The sequence below is a fragment of the Chelon labrosus genome (genome assembly GCF_963514085.1).
Source record: "Chelon labrosus genome assembly, chromosome: 18".
Classification (NCBI taxonomy): domain Eukaryota; kingdom Metazoa; phylum Chordata; class Actinopteri; order Mugiliformes; family Mugilidae; genus Chelon; species Chelon labrosus.
In genome coordinates this window covers 7,946,086-7,955,192 of record NC_140351.1, presented here as the reverse complement: position 1 = coordinate 7,955,192, position 9,107 = coordinate 7,946,086, and positions in this window count along the sequence as shown.

The following is a 9,107-nucleotide window of genomic DNA, read 5'->3' as shown; positions in this document are numbered from 1 at the left end:
CCCTTAACACTTAGCTGCAAACTACCGCAACGCTTGTTTCAAGGTTATGGTCGCATTGTCTGCAAAAACATCTCTTGTGCATAAAGTTGCACCTTGAGATTTGAGATCCACTTCATGAATATGGAAATAATCTGAATGCTCTTGCTCAAATTGATTCAAAAAGTTAAAAAAAAAACTACACTTTGCATCACGAGTTTAAATGTCAGATTGTTTTTACTGATCCTCTCCCTGTTCCCAGTCTCTGTGGTGAGCTATGCTAACCTGCCTCCAGCTTCACATTTACTGTACAGACACGGCAGGAAACCATATTAAATCTGAACTATCCCTTGAAGTTAACTGGAAATAAAAAACAAAAGCAAACTATATAATTTCACATCTTGCCATCAAGTGCAGGAGATGGTACAGGAAGCGGCTATTGCCTTCTTTAGCATTGCATTGTACTCTCCAAGTTTCTCCCACTGAAGTTATTAACAGATCTGTTATGGCATCAGTTTACTTTATTCCCTCAAGCGCATGTTTGAAAAAGAAACTGTTGGCCACCCGGATCCAGAGCGAGAGAGAGAGAGAGTTTGCCGACAGCACCAATTGACCTACATCCGATTTTGCGGTGATGATCGGTTTCAGGTTTTTGGCCACTGGGTGGCTTAATAGTACGAATGTTTACCCCGTACAGGAAGGGTGGAAACATTTTTTGGTGCAGAGCTGAGACTCTGGGTTTAAGAGCCGCTGTAATCGCAACCAATCACAAGGGAAAATCTCCCCAAAGCCATTTGTGGGTGCGTTGCGTCTGTGTGTGTGTGTGTGTGTGTGTGTGGTGAATTACTTTCCAAAGCTCTGACTTTGAAGCTTAACTTTCTAGTCTTATCAGATCTGTGGGGAGGTACTGCACAACTATTTTTGATTACTGACCAAAATCAGTATAATACTATTGTATATGTTGGCTGATCCCTTCAATACGTACATGGCAATCGGGCAGATGGATGCAGCAAACTATGCAGCACACTGATTGTCTATGCTATTTTTTTTTTAAGCATATCAACAGATCAAATCTTTAACTCAAATAGTCATGAAGTTTTTGATACTGAACTCAATTTAATACGTTTTCTATATTTAAAGTAATCCATTGTCTTTACCTTTAACTCTCTGAGTTTTGTTTATGTGGTCAATGTCCATTTAACCCATGTCTGTCAAGGGGAATTACCATTTTTTACAACCTGGACCTTATTTCTGGCATAAAATACAATTGTTTACTCATCCATATAACTTTGGTGTCATTTGGAGTCGTTCGGAAGATATTTAGATCCAGTGGAGCGCCGCGTATATCCATATAGTGGGAGTGACTGGGGCACCGAAACTCAGCCTCTAAATAACGCATTATCTGCTGTGAAACTAGTTCATTTCGCCAATATTTTGCTATGACACACTAGTGCTATTCCCCGTTGAGTCCGGAGTTACCTGTTACCATCATCCGGGGTCTGTAGATTGTCCTATACTATTGGTGAAAGGAACAAGTTTCGCTGCAGATAATGCGTAATTTAGAGGCTGTGTTTCGGTGCCCCAGTCACTCCCACTATACGGATATACGCGGCGCTCCGCTGGATCTTAATATCTTCTGAACGACTCCAATTCACACCAAAGTTATATGGGTGAGTAAACGATCATATTTTATGCCAGAAATAAGGTCCAGGTTGTAAAAAACGGTAAGTCCCCTTTAGGTTTTGAGTTGAAAACGTACCATGAGGGAGGAGGAAAGGTGATATGATTTGAATACTGGCAAATACAGAGGCTGCCTCCATTTTCGCATTCCAGCGTCAGCAAAAATATTGCCAAAGTGCCAAAGCGGCTGTTTTTGGTGGATCAGATCTTAATGTCCTCCTCTCTAAACGGCCTAAATAAAATAAACGTTAAATTTCTGGCAAAATGGGAGCTGAATCTGTCTGAAGTTTACGTAAACATTAAAACTTGCCATTAGTCGTCAAGACTAGAAATCCGAGTAGAAAGAACAACATCAGTGCTCTCAACTCGAAACGGCAGAAGATATGAATTTAGTTAAATTGATCTTAACTTGGAAATGTGAGTTCATTTGACAAGATAAAATTAATATTCTCCAGTGGATAATGTAACCTAATAAGTTGTTTTAACTCATAATATCAAGTTAAAAGTCAGGTTGAGTTTATACACATTTTCGAGGCAGCAGGTGAACTTTGGTTTCTAAGTTTTACTGACTTGAAATGTTTTACAGTGTATATGCATATTTATTATCCGCTGTGTTTATTTTCTATTGCACCCATGTTTAATGTATCAGCCCAGACTCACCGGGAGTTTAAGTTATTCAAATTTACATCCAAATCAACATTCAGTGCCAGGTGTTGCCAGTCATTGCTTCTACCTCCATTCTTAGTTTTTCCTCCTCTGTTTGAGAAGAATCTAGGCACAAGTGATAGCTGTCCAAATACTAGTCCACTGAATAATTAGTCATTTATTTGAGTTTGATTGGAAAAGCAAATAAATCATCTCTCATTCGTGACTCCACTTGCCGATCTAAACCTTTAAGCCCAGCCCGTTTGATCATCTTTCATCAGCCAAAGTTGCTTAACTTGGTTGCTAGTGGACGTCGCAGGCTTTGCTCAGATATTTCTTACCCCATATATTTCAGAGTGAAACAAGCCGAATGTAAAACTACTGCTAGTGTCTGGACAGAAGTACCTTCTATTGTCGTCACCTTTTTACAGTCAATGTCAAAGAATTTGATGGTAGGAGCCAAAGTTGTGGTTGGTGTTTCTTTGCCGAAGACTGTCTCAATCTTGTTGCCCCAATGTTGAGGTGACTTCAACCTGCAACCAACTTTTTTCTCATCATTGCCACATCTCACTGTTACTGCCATTTAGCTCTCTCGGCTAGCTGGAGAGTGATGTTCGAAATGGTAGGAATTAGTAGTGAGAACTTTGTTGATGCGGGAACTTTCCTACACTGAACATTAATGATATAGATTTGTGAGAGGCTCAAAATGAATGCCCTGGGCTCAAGTACCAAACACAAATGTACATTTTCATTTCTCATGATTACAGCTTCCAGAATAATTTTCAAACTGCTCCAGATTTGGGACGCTCAGCAAATGAGATTGAATAAATCTTTGATAAATTAAAATATAGACGACATTACCTCTACCTGGGATCGCTTATGTAAAGTCTGACAGCGAGCCAGTTTGAATTCAATGAGGAGTTTTAAAAAAAAGAGCTACACGCAAACCACATCCCCAGCCTCCAAAATTGCAGACCATGTATAGTAAATTGTGCAGCATGTCCTACGCCATGCTTTTCGTTTCCACAGCCCTCCTACACGCCTTCTTTTTCCGTCTTCCTCTCTCTCTCTTTTGTCTCTTCTGTTTCCCTATTATTGTTTTTTTTTTGCTTTTATCAGCGAAGAGGCTGCCAGCATTTTCGAAGCCAACGAATCCATTGTCATCCCCACGCGTCCTCAACCAATTCACTGCCAAATCAACTGACTGCCCTGCTGACTGGCTTCGTCTTATTCATGCATCTATTTCTGTTCTCAGTAACCAGCCCAGACTGCGTCGAGTTGGGGTTTTTGAGTGCTGTGGTGGCAAACCTTTGTTACCTGGGTATTTCTCTCTCAGTCCAAATCACTGGGCACTATCGCTACTTGCTGGTGTGAGGCTGACTGCACAACTAAGCTTATTATGTAAATATGCAGTCTGTTTCAGCGGTGGCACTGTGTGGGCTGTAATCGGGTTATTTTTAAACCGAGCCGACCCATTTCTGCTGTTTGTCCAAATTTTAAACAAGCCAGTGCCCAGCACCGATGGAGCCACGTGGCAGGGACTCTGGTGTCACGGCTGGGTTAACAGAGATCAGCTCGCCGGCGTGTGTCAAAACTTCCTAGGAGGTGCATTCACATCACTGATGGGCCGCGATCGGAGCCAGGGACCCGGAGAACTGGGCCGAGCTGTGATTCAGAACGGCAAAATTACAGGTTCAGCCGGCATGCGGTGCCATATTCTGGGATGACTTCACATGCAGGAATGTGAACATGTGGGACTTTGTTTTTTGCTTTGCACAATGTTTTGTTTTATTTATTTTTTTTACAGTATACGCTGAGAATAACGGCACAAACCGTTCAATCATTTATTGAAGGTTGTTGTGATCTACCGTGTTGAAAGCAGCAGTGAGGTCCAAGAAGGTTTTCTTGGACCTCACTGCTGAGTTACCAAGCAACATGACAAACAACACGAATACCAGGTCCAAAAGTTTCCCAGCAGAATATAGTATTGTCGCAAGATGGTAAATGTTATTCACTTTACTGCCAGTTCATTAGGTACACTAGTGAAAATGAATGTATTCTAATATAACAGTCTGACACTAAATCTTATCTCCATGAAGGCTACGGTATTGTAGTCGTAGGCTAAACATTAAATTGAACATTAAAACAATCATGAAGCAAGATTTATTGCAGGACTGTTAGAAAGTATTAATTTTCAGCTTTTTCATTTTTATTTTGGATTAGATTTTTCACAAAAATGTGTCAGGGCATAAACAAAACGTAAGGCTGATGATTACAGATGGTTCGCGGTTTGGATGAATTTTCACGTGAAAGGAAAATACTGTAAAGGATGAAAACACCCAAAAAATGATTCTGGGTTCATACCCGCCTAAAATGGTCCAACTTTGAGAATAACTGGCTGGAGTGGTGGAGTTATTTCTTACTGGAGGGGTTTTTCCTTTCAGCTGGCGTCCGCTGACCGTACGATAACACACTCATCAATCGGATGTCTTATTGAAAGGCCGCCCTCGCTCTCTGCTTCCAGGCCGACCCCGGAGCTTCATCTGGAGAGACAGATCCGATGGTGATCCCACCCAACCTCAGGAAGCACATTAGAAATTAAACATGATGAGATGCTTTAAGTCCAAAGAAGTCTTCTCCAAAGAGCATTTTATTCATAATCTGTGGTATTTTTGAATTTTTAGTAAAGGAGCCAAAGTGGAAGTTCACCAGAATTCATCTCCAGAACAAAAGCACTGTAAGTTTTAGCTCAGGGACTCTTTGTTTAATTTACCAACCAGTGCTCCGCTGCAGATAGCTGGCCCCTCTTTGTCATGTCTTTCTTTTATTTATTCTTTTCCTGATAGAGAAAAGGGGAGACAGACGGGAGGCTTTGGATTCATGCTGCCAGGAGATCCAGGAGGTCTGACTGGGAGCAGATGCAGCAGTTATGAGACAGAGTCGTGTTTGCAAAGGGAGGCTTTGAGGATGCTGGCAAAGCTCTGCGCTGGTGGGAGGACCAGTTGGAAGGGGCCAGAACCTTTCAAAAAGGGGTATTCAGGATTATCGAGTTGAGAGAGGAAATCATTAAGGAGAGGAGAGGAAGAGGGACGACGAGTGCGAGAGGATTGGGGAAGGAGAGAGGAAGTCGGGATGAGAAAATGATTCATCCGGCCAATGAACCTCTGAATGAACACGAGGCAGACAAAGAAAGGATGTCAAACGTTTTCGCTCTGGCAAAAACTATTGTGAAAGTTGTGTCACGGCACAGAGCAGCGAAATTAATTAAAATCCCATGAATAATGTGAACGAGCGCAACGTCGGCCTCGCAACTCTGCAGTTATTCTCGGCCGTGTTTGTGTCATTTATTATGCGACAAATCTGATGCAAATTACATGGCAGCAAATCCATTCAGATCAACTTAATAAATAGCTTGCGCTGCTAATACATTTTAAAACCAGACTGGAATCAGTTGGAGCTGCTGTGAGAAGATCCGAGTGAGGTTTTGCTGCACAGACTGCAACAGTTATGGATGGAAAAGGTTCAAAATCCACGGAAGAAAATCTACCTTAGCTAATAATTTGCAATTAGCATCTTTTTTAATAATGTATTTTTCTTTATAAGAGAAACACCTGTTTTAAGGCCAGATTTTTAAGCTCACGCTGCTGCTCTGTGTCTACAGCTGTTTAATGAATATTGTAAGCATTAATCATTCCTCTCCATTAGCTGTACCCCCTGTAGGAAGTCCTGAGGGGCTGGAGCCTATGTCCCAGCTGGCACTGGGCAGGAGGGGAAGCCAGAACAGACAGACAACCACTCGCACTCACGTTTCAGTTTATTTTTTTAATTCTAATACTGCATCAACATTTCTTTACGTTTCTTGTGAATGAATTTATCCTTGTATAAACTGCAGTTACATCATAAGAGGTTTTGCACTGCCTAGCACTTCTTATGTATCTCCGTCTCCAGCGTACTATATTTAATGGCACTACTTTACATATTAGTGTAAACTGAAAAACATCTTTTAACTTTAATAGCAGGCAAACAGTGGGGTGCTGGGGCAGCCTTTTTTCTTTTTTCTTTTTTTTGAAAATAGAGCTTGTGAATGTGATATGGAAAGTCTTGTACACAAAATATCTGGGGTTCAAGTGGTGGCATCGGATGGAAATCGTGAGGTTTCACCTGCTTGGCAACTGTTGGCATGTAAAAGACAACAAGCCTAAAGCTTCAGCAAGATAATAATAAAGGTAACATTTTCCTCAGACATGTTATATATTACATCAGGCAGCAGTTCTCTCCATGTACTCCAGCTTCCTCCCACTGCACAAATACATGCTCGTTAGGTCCACTGGTGGTTCAAAATTGGCCGTAGATGTGAGTGTGAATCTGTCTCTCTGTGTTAGCCCTGTGATAGACTGGTGACCTGTTCAGGGTGTACTCCACATCTTGCCCGATGACAGCTGGGATAGGCTCCCCCTCCGACCTCCCCCTGCGACCCTTCAAAGAACAAGCAGTTACAGAAGATGAATGACTGAATGAATGAACTTACCATCTATCATTAGCAAACACTGCTGCCGTCAAAAGGGGTTTATGCTTACCATGTTCACGGTAAGAGTTTACATGAACTACTTCCTTTTGTGTTATTCACAACCTTTTAAGGTGACATTTTTGATTGTGAGTTCAGGGGTAGTATGACAAGTGTTGAAACGCTGCCTCTTTCAGGGAATAGTTGCCCAGCAGCAGTGTTCCCAAGACACAGGGGTTGACGTACTACGTGAACGTCAAACATACACTACATGACTGAATAATATTACTATGGTTAACGTTTACTCACCCGTATAACTTTTGTGTAATTTGTAGTCGTTAGGTAGATATTTACATCTGCGTATATCCATATAGTGGAAGTGACTGGGGCACCGAAACACAGCCTCTAAATAACGCATTATCTTCCACGAAACTCGTTCATTTCACCAATATTTTGTTATCATACACTAGTGCTATTCCCCGTTGAGTCCGGAGTTGCCTGTTATAATCAGCCAGGGTCTGTAGGTCAATCTACAGATGTCTTCTGACCTGGATGATGTCGTCTCTGAGCGCCGCATGCACCCGCAACGGTCGGCTTGTTTACCTGTAATTTGCTACTGCTAGTTTTTTACAACATGGCTGAATATTTTTCTGATTCTGAGGTTGTGGACGAACCATAGCAGTAGCAAATTACAAGTAAACAAGCCGACCGTCGTGGGTGCGCGCGGCGCTCAGAGATGACATCATCCAGGTCAGAAGACATCATCCAGGGTCTGTAGGTCAATCTACAGACCTCCGATGATGATAACAGGTAACTTTGGACTCAACGGGGAATAGCACTAATACATCATAACAAAATATTTGTGAAATGAACAAGTTTCGCGGCAGATAATGCGTTATTTAGAGGCTGCGTTTTGGTGCCCCAGTCACTCCCACTATGTGGATATACGCAGATCTAAATATCTGATGAACGACACAAAAGTTATATGGGTGAGTAAATGATCGTATTTTATGCCAGAAATAAGGTCCAGGTTGTAAAAAACAGTAGGTCGGCTAAATTACTCATAAGTCGCTATACACTTAAGCCGACAGTGTAGCTGGGAATGCTTTGGCCGAATATTTGGTGTAAACATAGCATCATCACTGCTTGTGCTTTTGACTTGTGCTGCAGGAAAAAAGTATGCAAATATAAAATGCTAACAGTATGTGCAGGTGACAGAACTTTCTTTTTATATGCTAGCATCGTGCGAGTGAGTTATGCGTCCGTGCCTTTAATATGTAGCCTACTTAACACTGATTTGTGGACTCAGTTTATTTCTTACAACTTGAAGAACCAAATTTATGTAGCCTGAGTAAGCATTTTTACCACCGCTAGCAAATTCCCGCTGGAATTTATGAGTCATGTTAGTTAGTTAGGACAGTATTTGCATACATATTTACCTCTAAACAGGAAGATGCATTTTTTTTTAAAAATGCAATAAATGTGCCATCATGAGGCGTTATGTTTTCTACCCCCTGCTGCTCATTTATTAAGCAGGAAACCCATCTATACATTATAACTATTCTGAGTCACAGGAGGACATTAGCGTCATCTCCACGGTCAGAAAACGAGAGCTTGTCACATCAATTTGAGATGCTCTGCTGGGGGCCGAGGCTGATTTTACTGTCTGTGTTGTCTTCAGCGTTGAGCTAAATAAACCGTCTCTGTCTCCACTTATTGCCCTCAGTTGTAAACAATGGCTCAGCTATGCAAAAGGTAAATCAACAATTCATGAGTCTGCAGTGCACCTTGTTAAACACAGTGTGAATTAACGGCCGTGTGGATGAGCCGTCATGTGCCAACTTAAAGTGTTTATCGCGGTCTGTGTCGAGATCCATTCACATTTACATGTGTAAACCATATGGTTCAGCTACTAAATACAGTGATCATACCCCGTGCAGACACTCGGCACATGGGAGACACAGGGTTCAGATGGATGGCATGCTGCCGGTGTGTTTTTGTAAAAAAGTGAGTTTTCCATTTAGTGCGATTGGTGAGAATTCCTCAGAGGAGGACGGGTGTGAAAATTGAAATCTCATCAATGGGCTAATGGCGCGGCTCACCTAACTTTGCTGTGGCCCACACACACACTCGCTTGTTCCTCATCCCTTGGTGTTAGTGTAAGTGGAAAATCATTGATCTGGCTCATTAGATCTGACCCTTCTTTATTATCCAAGGAGATTAAAGAAAGGCTTTTTCAGCAGACACGCGCTTTCTGTGTTACGAGGTGCCCGCAAGTCACTGCAAAGCTCTTTACAAGGGA